The following is a 9,796-nucleotide window of genomic DNA, read 5'->3' on the forward strand; positions in this document are numbered from 1 at the left end:
TAGATGTTTGTTCTAAATTCCATCCAGGTGACAGTGGACATGAACCACCACAGACTATGTTCAGGAAGAACCAAGTAAAAGCAGAGAGGCTTTGGAAACTTTGATTACTTCCCCCCAGCTTCCAAACAATCCTGAATTCACAACCAAAGGAGGAACCTGAGAGTGGCACACGGTTATCCGAGCTGCAGGGCCCAGCCACAGCAAGGGTGGAATGCAGACACAGGCTACTGTGCAATTTAAATGCTGATTCTGTTACCCCACACACACCCCATCTGGTTGCAATCCTTGTTCTGAGAATCTCCTGTCTCAATGTTATGTTAACACTGCTCCCCAAATGTTTCCTGATATGCCAATAAAGCAGCTTACACCCAACTGCTGAGCAGGGGAGAGAATAGGGCTGGACTTCTGCCAGCCAGGGGAGGTGGAGTTAGAGGAGGAAGTAGGGGATTCAGCCAGGGGAGAGGTCCAGGAGACATCAGGAGAGGAGCTGGAGCAGGAAAGCTACAAAGTGCAAGTATCTCTGGCAGGTAAGCTGGGAGGAAGCCAAATTAGCTTAGAGGGTTAAGAATAGAGTGATGACTGCTCAGTTATTGTGTTGTGAAGCTTGTTAAAATAATATAATAGTCTCAATTATTTGTGTGATAACTGGGTTAAGAGAGAAGCAGAGAAACACACACAGTTTTGAAAAAACAACTCAAACAGTAGACCCCAAGGCCAAGCACCCTCTGTCCCCCCGGGTACCTATCCTCTGAACCTGTACACCTGCATTGTTTTCCAAGGGTCTGCTCAGTGAGACTGGATTATCAGACCACAGAGTCACAGCTGGAGAGCACACATCTGTCTTCCTCAGTGGCAGAACACTGTCAGCCAAAGCCACAAACAGCATTCTATAGGGTTTAAAACACAAAACTAAGGGCTGAGAGAGGACTCAAATGGTAAAATACTTGCCGAATAGTCAGACAGACTTGACTTCAGATCCCCAGCACCCAGGTCACATGATGGCGTGTGTTTAACCCCAGTGCTGGGGAGACGGGGAGAGGCAGATCCCTGGAATTCACTGACTGGGGTGGAGAGGTGGAGAGATTGAGGAAGACACTTACTATCGCACACACTCACATACACACACTGTGCGTGAGCACACACATATGCACACAAAATTTTTTATACAGTTTCATAAGGCTGTCTTGACTCTCCTTATAGAAATGTAAAGAACCCATCCTTAAGACACAAAGCAGGTAAAGCGCCTCTTCATGAAGGACCTGGGCACCTCCACGCTGCTGCCTGCCACCCTGCCTGTCTTCCTAACCTTCAAACTGTGCTGTTCTGGCTTCCTGGCTGCTAGCAGCTGAGCAGAAACCCTTCCACATAACAGCATTAACGGCACCATTTGACGGGTGCCAACCCAGCTGAGGGCCTCTGAACTCTAAAGGAAGAGATGAGGGAAAGAAGTAATTGCTGGACACTTTGCTCCAGGTCAGGCGAAGGACACAGCCTGGAGAAGGGCCCTGGGCATCTTCGCTGCGGCTTACAGCACCCCTCCCCCATATCTGGGGTGGTCAAACACCTGCTACTGTTACAGCATCAATTTGGGACCAGCTCATCGGTGGATGTCTGTGTGTGACACCTCCTAGGCTAGGAGGCTCACAGCCAGCAGAGCTTTGACAGTGAAGATTTTCTAAGCCTGCATCCATCTGGACAAAAACAAATGACCGCTGGACAAAGAATGCAGTGTTTTTAGAAGCGGCCGCTGAGTGGGGACAAAGTGACTTTAATTTCCTCTGCTCAGCTTTGTCCTATAACTATCATGTGTCTTATCTTAATAAATTGAATCCTATGAGTTCCAAATGCCAGGTCAAATCCCACATCTCCCACAGACTGTCTGGACAGTCCCAGCTCCAGCGAGGCGCCTCCCTGCCTCTGATCAGCCAGCGCTCTTTGAAATGAGCCAGGCGCTGTTTGGGGGTCTATGTTCTAATTGTATCGTTACCTACTAGTCTCTTCCTTCCCAAAGATCCTGACTTGACTGAAGAGTCAATGGGAATGGAATGGAAGGAAAAGTGGCTTTCTGGAAGCGGAGGACACTCTCCGGGTGAGGGGGCCTAAAAAGCACGTGCAGTGGCAAATACATGATTTTATGATTGAAAAACACGTGATTTCTCAAACTGTAATCTCTAGATATCATATCAAAATTAATCTTAAATCTAATTCAACTTCAGGAGGTTTGAAAAGATATAAGAAAGGAACCTGATAAAATTAAACAAAGATGTGATTTTTAAAACAAAGTCAAAAGCTTACTGAAGGTATACACATGCTGTCCGTGTGAAGGCTCCACTCTGCAGCTCTCTCCCCCCTCTTTGCAGATCTCTGAGCACATCAAACTCAGGACCACAGAGTTGGAGGTGCGCTATTAATACTATGGAGGTGGGAAGTGCCATAAACAGCCATGAGTCAAAAGAAAACAATATCAACAGTACCTGTGGTGTGTTTGGCTTTCTACAGAAATAGTCAGGAAAATCCATAAACCAACAAAGATGCCAGAAAAAATACACAAACCAACACGAGACGGTTAGTCTTCATTTGCCAACTTGACAGGACTTACACCACCCAAAGAACGCCATCTGGGGTGCCCGAGGGAGTGACTAGCCTGGGTTAACGGAGGTGGGGGGGCTGCGCTGTGTGGGGGGAGCACCAGCCCATGTGAGCCCCGAGTGAAGAGAAGGGAAGGAGCTGGGCAGCCGCACCCATGCCCTCTGCCCCGAGTGTGCCAGCAGCCTCAGTCCTATCACCAGGATGGCTGTACCCTCAAAGCAGGATCCGGAGGAAGTCTGTCCCAGCACGAGAGAAACAACCAACACACACACAGATTACTGTACACTGTAGGCAATAACGGATTAACAGATGTGATCGTGTGCAAAAGGCTCCCACCAGACAGAGCAGCGAAACCAGTGAGTGATGGGAAGGACAGAACTCAGCCTTCCAAAGGAAGGAAGCAGTCAGTCCGCCACACAGAAAAACTTCAAAATCGTAACTAAAAGGAGCCAGCGGCAAGTCAGCAATCTCTGTATGGCCGGTTGACCCCCGGATTCAGGGGGTGCTGTGGACGCGCATCCCACAGTGACTGGGATTGATGCGGGTTTCCTGGTGCCAGGCCACTATGTGGGGGAGCCAACGGGGCTGCTGCTGGGCGTAGGTTTTCTTCTGAAAACAAGGATGTTCTGATGATGTCAGACTGTTATCTACGCCTCACCCTGGGTTTACACAGAACTCTGAATTATAAACGTTCAGTGAGTGAAATGTGCAGCATGTGAATTATACCTCCATAACGTTGTTAACTTGAAAATGACATAACAACTCTAAGCACCCCCCACAAGCCCCGGGAGCTTCACGGAGAACACCAAAGCTTCCTTGCCATGTAAAGGGGGCGTCTGCTGAGATAGACCCCGTCCTCGGGGAAGACCCGTCAACTGAAAAGGGCGAGAAGTCTCCTCGCCAACCGTGGCAGGACTTTGTGGGGAGGGGGAGGGGGACCAAAATTCATGTTCGAATCTAAGGGGTCTGGGGTAGATAAGAAAGTTTGGAAGAAAAGGGCTAAGACAGGATGATTTATTCCCAGGTTCTGGTAATTAAGTAAAACAGAATTAACCCAGGAATCACAAGACCAACGGGACAGAACAGGGTCAAAATACAGATCCAAAAGAAAATCGAACCCAGATCAGTGTCTGGCCGAGACAGCAACACATAAATGAGAAAATAACAAATTACTCATTCCAGGGTAGGAAGATAGATGGTTTTCATTACAGAAAGGATCAGACCTCTCTGCCTCAGAAGACAGGGAAATACAAACGTCAGACGAGTCTAACTGCAGAAAATAAAAAGCTGGCCCTGACGGAAGTCCCAGCAGGGCTGGCCTTTCCTGTGAGGCTAACAGACTCCAAGGCCGCGTCTTGGGGCAGAAAGCGGCTGAGCCAATTCTGGTGTGGCTGCCGTGGAGGATCAGCTATGGGAAGGTCCGCAGGAGTCTCTAGAGTCTCAGATGGTGGACAAAGCATTCCACGGCCACCATCTCCATCACTGTTGTTATTAAATTACCATGATTAGCCTGACCGAGGCCCAAAGGAAGGGTCTGAGAGTGAGTAAGCCAGGCCGTGTGATTTAGAGGTGAAATGACAGAAAGCAGGAAAAAAGTAATCTTCCAGGGAGGGCCGGGTATCGGAGCAGTGAGGGCAGTCGCTCAGGTTAATCAAACCCAAAACAGCCATGGCTGAAGAGGAGGCAACAGGAGCCCCAACAGGGTGTGGTGGACAGTGACGTGTCACGGAGTCCCGAGACGGGAATCTAGAAACCACACTGGACAAAACGCCACAGACAGAGGCTGGCGATCATACCCTGCGACCCAGGCTGGGAATTCAGACGCTAGACGCTCACGTGCGACCCCAAGAGTCATCAAGGACATTTGCTGCAAACAATAGCAATCCCCAACTGTCCAACAGCAGGTGAAGGTTAAAGCCACACAGACCAAAGAAGGCCAAGGTAAAGATGAATCATGAAGACCGAAGTTCAAGTCCCCAGAGGGCACGGAGAAAGACAGGCATGGCCGTGACCCCACAGCCCGCCCTACAGTGAGACCAGCGGTGGAGATGAGACCCGCCCGGAAGGCTGTGTGCCAGCCAGCCACGCCAACGTGGCTGCGAACAGCAAAGGCGTCACTTCGGCCACAGTGGACTGTGAGGACCAGAGCTTGTCCTCGCGTGCACATTACTGGTATGAGCAGGCATGCAGTCACACACACACACATACACACATCATATATATACAATACACACAAATATATATCTCACATACACATATGAAGCTTTGTTGTTGTTGTTCGTGGCTTCAATGAGAAGCGCCACGTGCTGGCTCGGGTAGTTGAACACATGGCTCCTGCTTGTGATGCTGTCTGGGAAGGTTAGGGAACCTTTAGTGCACGGAACCTCGCTGAAGAAGTCGGTCACTGCGGGCAGGCTGTGAAGGTTTGCAGCCCAACCCTCCTTCCCTTTCACTCTCCTGCCTTCCTGTGTGATGAAACGCGATTGGTCGGCTTCCTGCTCCAGCCACCTGCTACCTCCCCAGCATCCTGGAACAGGAAGCCAGAATAAACTCTTTTTCCCATAAGTTGCTTTTGAATGGTGTTTCATCAGCTTACAGCTAGCTAATAAATCTACAATGGCCAATAGACATCAACACATCTTTAGAGGTTAAAAAATACTAGTAACACAGGACCAGGTGAAACAGTCTCCGTGGCACACTCACAGTCCCAACATGGCCGGTGGCATCAATTCAACTCCAGGTTCTCACACTCCCCTCACTGTCTGAACATCCCACTCGCTCAGGAGAGCTGCTTTCTATTTCCGACAATCCCATGGTTAGGGTTAACTGGCTCCTAAGTGCAAGGCCAGCTGCCACGGAGGACACAGAAGGATGCAAAGCTCTCTGCGCCCTGTAGGATACAGTTTGTGTGGGGAAGCCGTCTCGGATGCTCAGCTCTTGGCCCTCTGACTCACAAAGCCTGCCAACTTGGAAAGAGTGCTGAGCTTTTGAAGCCCCAGTTCGTCTGTAACTGAAAAGGCCAACGTCCCCCCACCTAGAAGGATGGAGGAGCTGTACCATGCCCAGAACGTGCAGACGCCGGCCACTCTCAGCAATGGTGAGTACATCGTGCTGTGCTGCACTGTCAGCCCCACCACAGGAAACACACTCCCGGGCCTGTCTGTGACCATGCTTCAAGAGGGGTTTAGCTGAGGAAGGAAGACCCAACCCAACCATGGGTGGTGCCGTCCCATGGCCTGGGGTACCAGGATGAGTAAGAAAACAGAAAGAGCATCCCCACACCTTGCCTGCACGCAGGGGAGATCAGCCACCTCTCGTTCACCATCGTGCAGCAGCCATACCACCCAGTCACGGCAGACAGCATCCGCGCACTGCGAGCTAACAGACCCTGCCTTCCCTTATTGCTTCTGCAAGGAATTCTGTCACTGCAGTGAGAAATAATATAGTCACCAAAAGAGCACAACACTCCGAACACAAACCGCTCTTGATGTGACTGATGTGGGCGGGGCCACGGGCAGCCTCACCTAGCCGTCTCCACGCCAGACCCAGCCTCCTCTCCTCCTCCTCCTGACTTGAACTCTCCCTGTGGGCCACATCCCGGAAGCCCATCCTTTCCTTAAAACTTACCATGCTCCTACTCTGTGAAAGGAGCCACTGGCCTCAGGAAAGGGAACTTTGAAACCTTTGGAGGATCCTGGGGTGACAGATCACAAGCCTAAGCAAGCGTTCTCCGGCACCCCAGGGCTGTGCCACCATAGCCTGGCACGGCTGAGGAAAAGGCAACGTTAGCTCAGCTCACTTGGCTCAACTCAGCCCTGGGGTGAACTCTATCTGGGGAAAAGAGTCCCAGGATAAACTCCAACAGCCCGGAATCTCCAGGAAGTTCCTTCAAATACAGTTTTCTGCTCTCTGGTTGGAAGGCCCCTTTTGGCCCTCCAGGACTCAGGACGGCGGGTATGTGGATCCTCCAGCCAACGTGGCACCACCATGCGGCAACAGCCCCAAAAGTTCAGAAATCATTTGAGATTTTTCTGATTCCATCCAACTTTTAACGCTAAAAGGCATTAAAAACTTAGCTCACTCATGTTTGTTTGTTTGTTTGTTTGTTTGTTTTTTACTCAAAACACACAATTTAATATGTGCATCAGTTAAGTTTGCTCCATGGAAAAGCAATTCAGGAGTAAACTGCAAATCTCTGCTATGCCTGAGGTCTGGCTCTCACCCCGTCAGAGAACCAATCATCCCTGGACCGTGGACTGCCAACCCAGATCCAAAGAGCAAACTTTTCCTTCCACTTTTCTGCTGTAGATAAATGACTCTTGGTTTAAGCTCATTAGAAAGGAGACTAAAAAATAAACCAGACATGGCTCACACCATTAATCCCAGCGCTCAGGAGGCTGAGGCAGGAAGATAAGCACAGGTTTGAGTTCAGCCAGGACTATAGAGTTCCATGAACCCTCAGCTACAGGTAAGACGCCGCCTTAGAGGGGGATGGGCGGATGAAGAAAACAACACCTCGAGAGTCTCATGTCAAGGTGATAGCCAAGTAATGGGATTAAACGTGAAATGAACTTTGCCCGGCCAAACTAAACGATATGACAGTTAACTCAGGGGCTATGGCCTTTCAGGAGTTATAAAGACACTTTGCAGATTTTTGTTCTTAATCTGGGCACTAGATACACAGGTGTGGCTTGTCAATGAAAATCCATCGACATACACGTCAGGGACTTAGTTAGTTTCACGTGTGCACACGTGCCTGGGTGCCTGTATGTGTGCCATGCGTGCTCTGCAGAGGTCAAAGCAGGGTGTCAGATTCCCTGGAACTGGGGACTTGGTTGTGAGCCAACCTGCAGGTGCTGAGAACCAAGCCCTCTGCAGGAGCAGCCAGCGGCCATAGCTGCTTCGCCGCCTCTCCAGCCCCAGACACACACTTTAGAGCCTTCTGCAATTATACTTTAATAAAAGGTTAAAAACAAAGTGACCAAGGGCTGATGAACACGCCTGCTTTACCTGAACTCTGAGACAAGACCACATCAAGCACAGAACTAAGCGGGCAGAAGTGGAGGGGGAGGGGTACCTAGTGTTCTGTGAGGCACTTTTTGGTCAGAGAGAATCAAATTGATCTGAACAGCCACAGCCAGGCTCTCTTGCCCCCACCCCGCCTCAGCAAGGGTGATGGTCTGTTGGGGCTCCTAGTTTAAATCGCCAGATGTGGCTGCTAGTTTAAATCACCAGATGTGGCTAGCGGCTCACTTTCTCAACCATGAACAAATCCCTCCCACCGGTCTCCTGCAGAGAAGGAGAAAATGCAGACCTCAGAGGGAATCCTGCCACACACAACATGTCCACAGTTGCTTGACTAGATACACATATGCCCATACTCAGAGAGAGAGAGAAAGAGAGAGAGAGAGAGAGAGAGAGAGAGAGAGAGAGAGAGAGAGAGAGAGAGTCCCCAGCAGAAGGGACAGCACACTTCTGGCCTAGAGGCACCCCTCCATAGGTGGGGGAGCGATCAGGAAAACACAGCTACCCACACCCAGGCCGCCAACACCAACATGAAGAGGGAAGCAGTCTTCAAAGCTTTACCAAAACTAACCGTCTCTAGAAAAAGACATTTAGATCCCCAAACCACCTCCTCTCCACATCACCCCTCCGGCAAGATCCCCTCTCCCTGTCACAACCCCAGCGCGTTTTCACACCGCACCCTGAACCCCACGAGCCCTGGGAACACTGGAAGCTGAGTGTTCCACCTTACAGACGGAGGCCTGTCAGTTATCACGGGATTGTGAGCAGTGGTGTCACCACAGGGCTGTGGCTGCAGGTCAGAGGGGTGAGGACGCGCGGGAGCAGGCGGGAGGAACACCCCTCTCCCCAGCTCAAAATGGGAGAGTAAACAGCCTCTCCCAGCCTGGACGGCACCGACCACACCTGGACAGGCCGCCATCTGTGCCCGGGAAGTCTCAGGATAACAAACAAAATGCTTACTATGGGGTAGGGGTGGGGCGGACAGAAGTGAAGTCCACTCAAGGCATTTCCTAGGGGATGGGAGCAGCTCTTGGGGACGGCCATTCCGCGTGCCAGCTTCCCTCCCCGGGCCTTCGCGGGGGCGTCTCCGCTGGGCTGCACGTCCCGAGGACGGGGTTTTTCGGGGAGACGAACACCAGCTGGCAAGCGCTCAGCAGAGCCCCTCACTCCACACCCCGCAGAAACACCCCGTTTAAGTGACAGGAGCGGACGCGGCCTGCGATGCCGCACTTGCGAGGCTTCCCAGCACACAGGCGCCGCACAGCACACTCGCGCGGAAGGTGTGTCCAGACGTCACCCCAGCCCCTCTGTGGAGACCCCGCGGGTGGAGACCTCCCCAAGTCTGGTGCCTCTGTATGTGGGGGTTAAAGAGACCGGGACGGGCAGCGACCCCCGGCCCAGCGCCTCCTTCAGCGCGCCCCTCCGGCGGCCGGACCCCGGCGCGTCAGTCTCGGGTGAGCGCTGCGCACCAGCCGTGACCTTCCACGAGGCCCTCACCAGCCCGGTCCACACATGGGCGTGTGGGAGCCCTGCGGCCCGCGCTGGCCGGCTGCCGGGTGCGCACCGGGCGGTTCGGGGCGCCGCCGGCGCGCGGAGCCCTCGGCGAGGTGCGCGGGGCACCGCAGCCCGCGCGCGACGTGGCCGGCGGGGAGGCCGCGAGGGCGGCCCGGGCAGGGGCCAGGTCGGGGCCCCCGCGCCCTGCAGGCGGCCGGGCTCCGGGGCCCGCGCCCCGTCCTCGGACACCCTCCCGAAAGTTGCCGCACCGCGGCGGGGGCGCGCGGCGGAGAGCCGCGGGACTCACCGGGGTGGCCGCCCGCAGCGGCTCCGCGCCGGGGCTCCCGATGGCGGACCGGTCCCCGCCGCAGCGCCCAGGCGCGCTGGCCGCGCCGCAGCTCCCGAGCGCCCAGCCGGGCCGCAGCCGCCGCGGGAGCCGGGACGAGGGCGCGCGGCGGCGGCGAGGGAGGCGCCCGCCCCGGGCAGCGGGCCAGCCAGCCAGCCAGCGCCAGCCGCGGCCGCCGCCCCCCGCCGGGCCCGCCGAGCGCCAATCCCGGGCGCCCGGGGCGGGGGCGGGGGCGGGGGCGCGTGCGGGGCGGCGACGGCAGCGCGCGTGCGCCGGGGCGGGCGCCTACCCCGCGGGCCGCCGGCGAGCTCCCCGGGCGCGCGGGTGGCACGCGCGGGGAGG

The 9,796-nt window shown here is 54.1% G+C and overlaps 1 protein-coding gene across 2 annotated transcripts in view; it reads right to left on the minus strand.

Moving 5' to 3' along the window:
* The window catches only part of Myrip (myosin VIIA and Rab interacting protein), a 115,457-nt gene extending 105,911 nt beyond the window's left edge, over window positions 1-9,546 (minus strand). For both annotated transcript variants that reach the window (XM_060385053.1, XM_060385052.1), the window contains exon 1: window positions 9,416-9,546. The gene's annotated coding sequence lies outside the window, so the exon portion shown is untranslated. The remainder of the gene's footprint in view (window positions 1-9,415) is intronic.
* Between the last annotated feature and the right edge of the window lie 250 nt (window positions 9,547-9,796).

The sequence above is a fragment of the Meriones unguiculatus genome, chromosome 6 (genome assembly GCF_030254825.1).
Source record: "Meriones unguiculatus strain TT.TT164.6M chromosome 6, Bangor_MerUng_6.1, whole genome shotgun sequence".
Taxonomy (NCBI): domain Eukaryota; kingdom Metazoa; phylum Chordata; class Mammalia; order Rodentia; family Muridae; genus Meriones; species Meriones unguiculatus.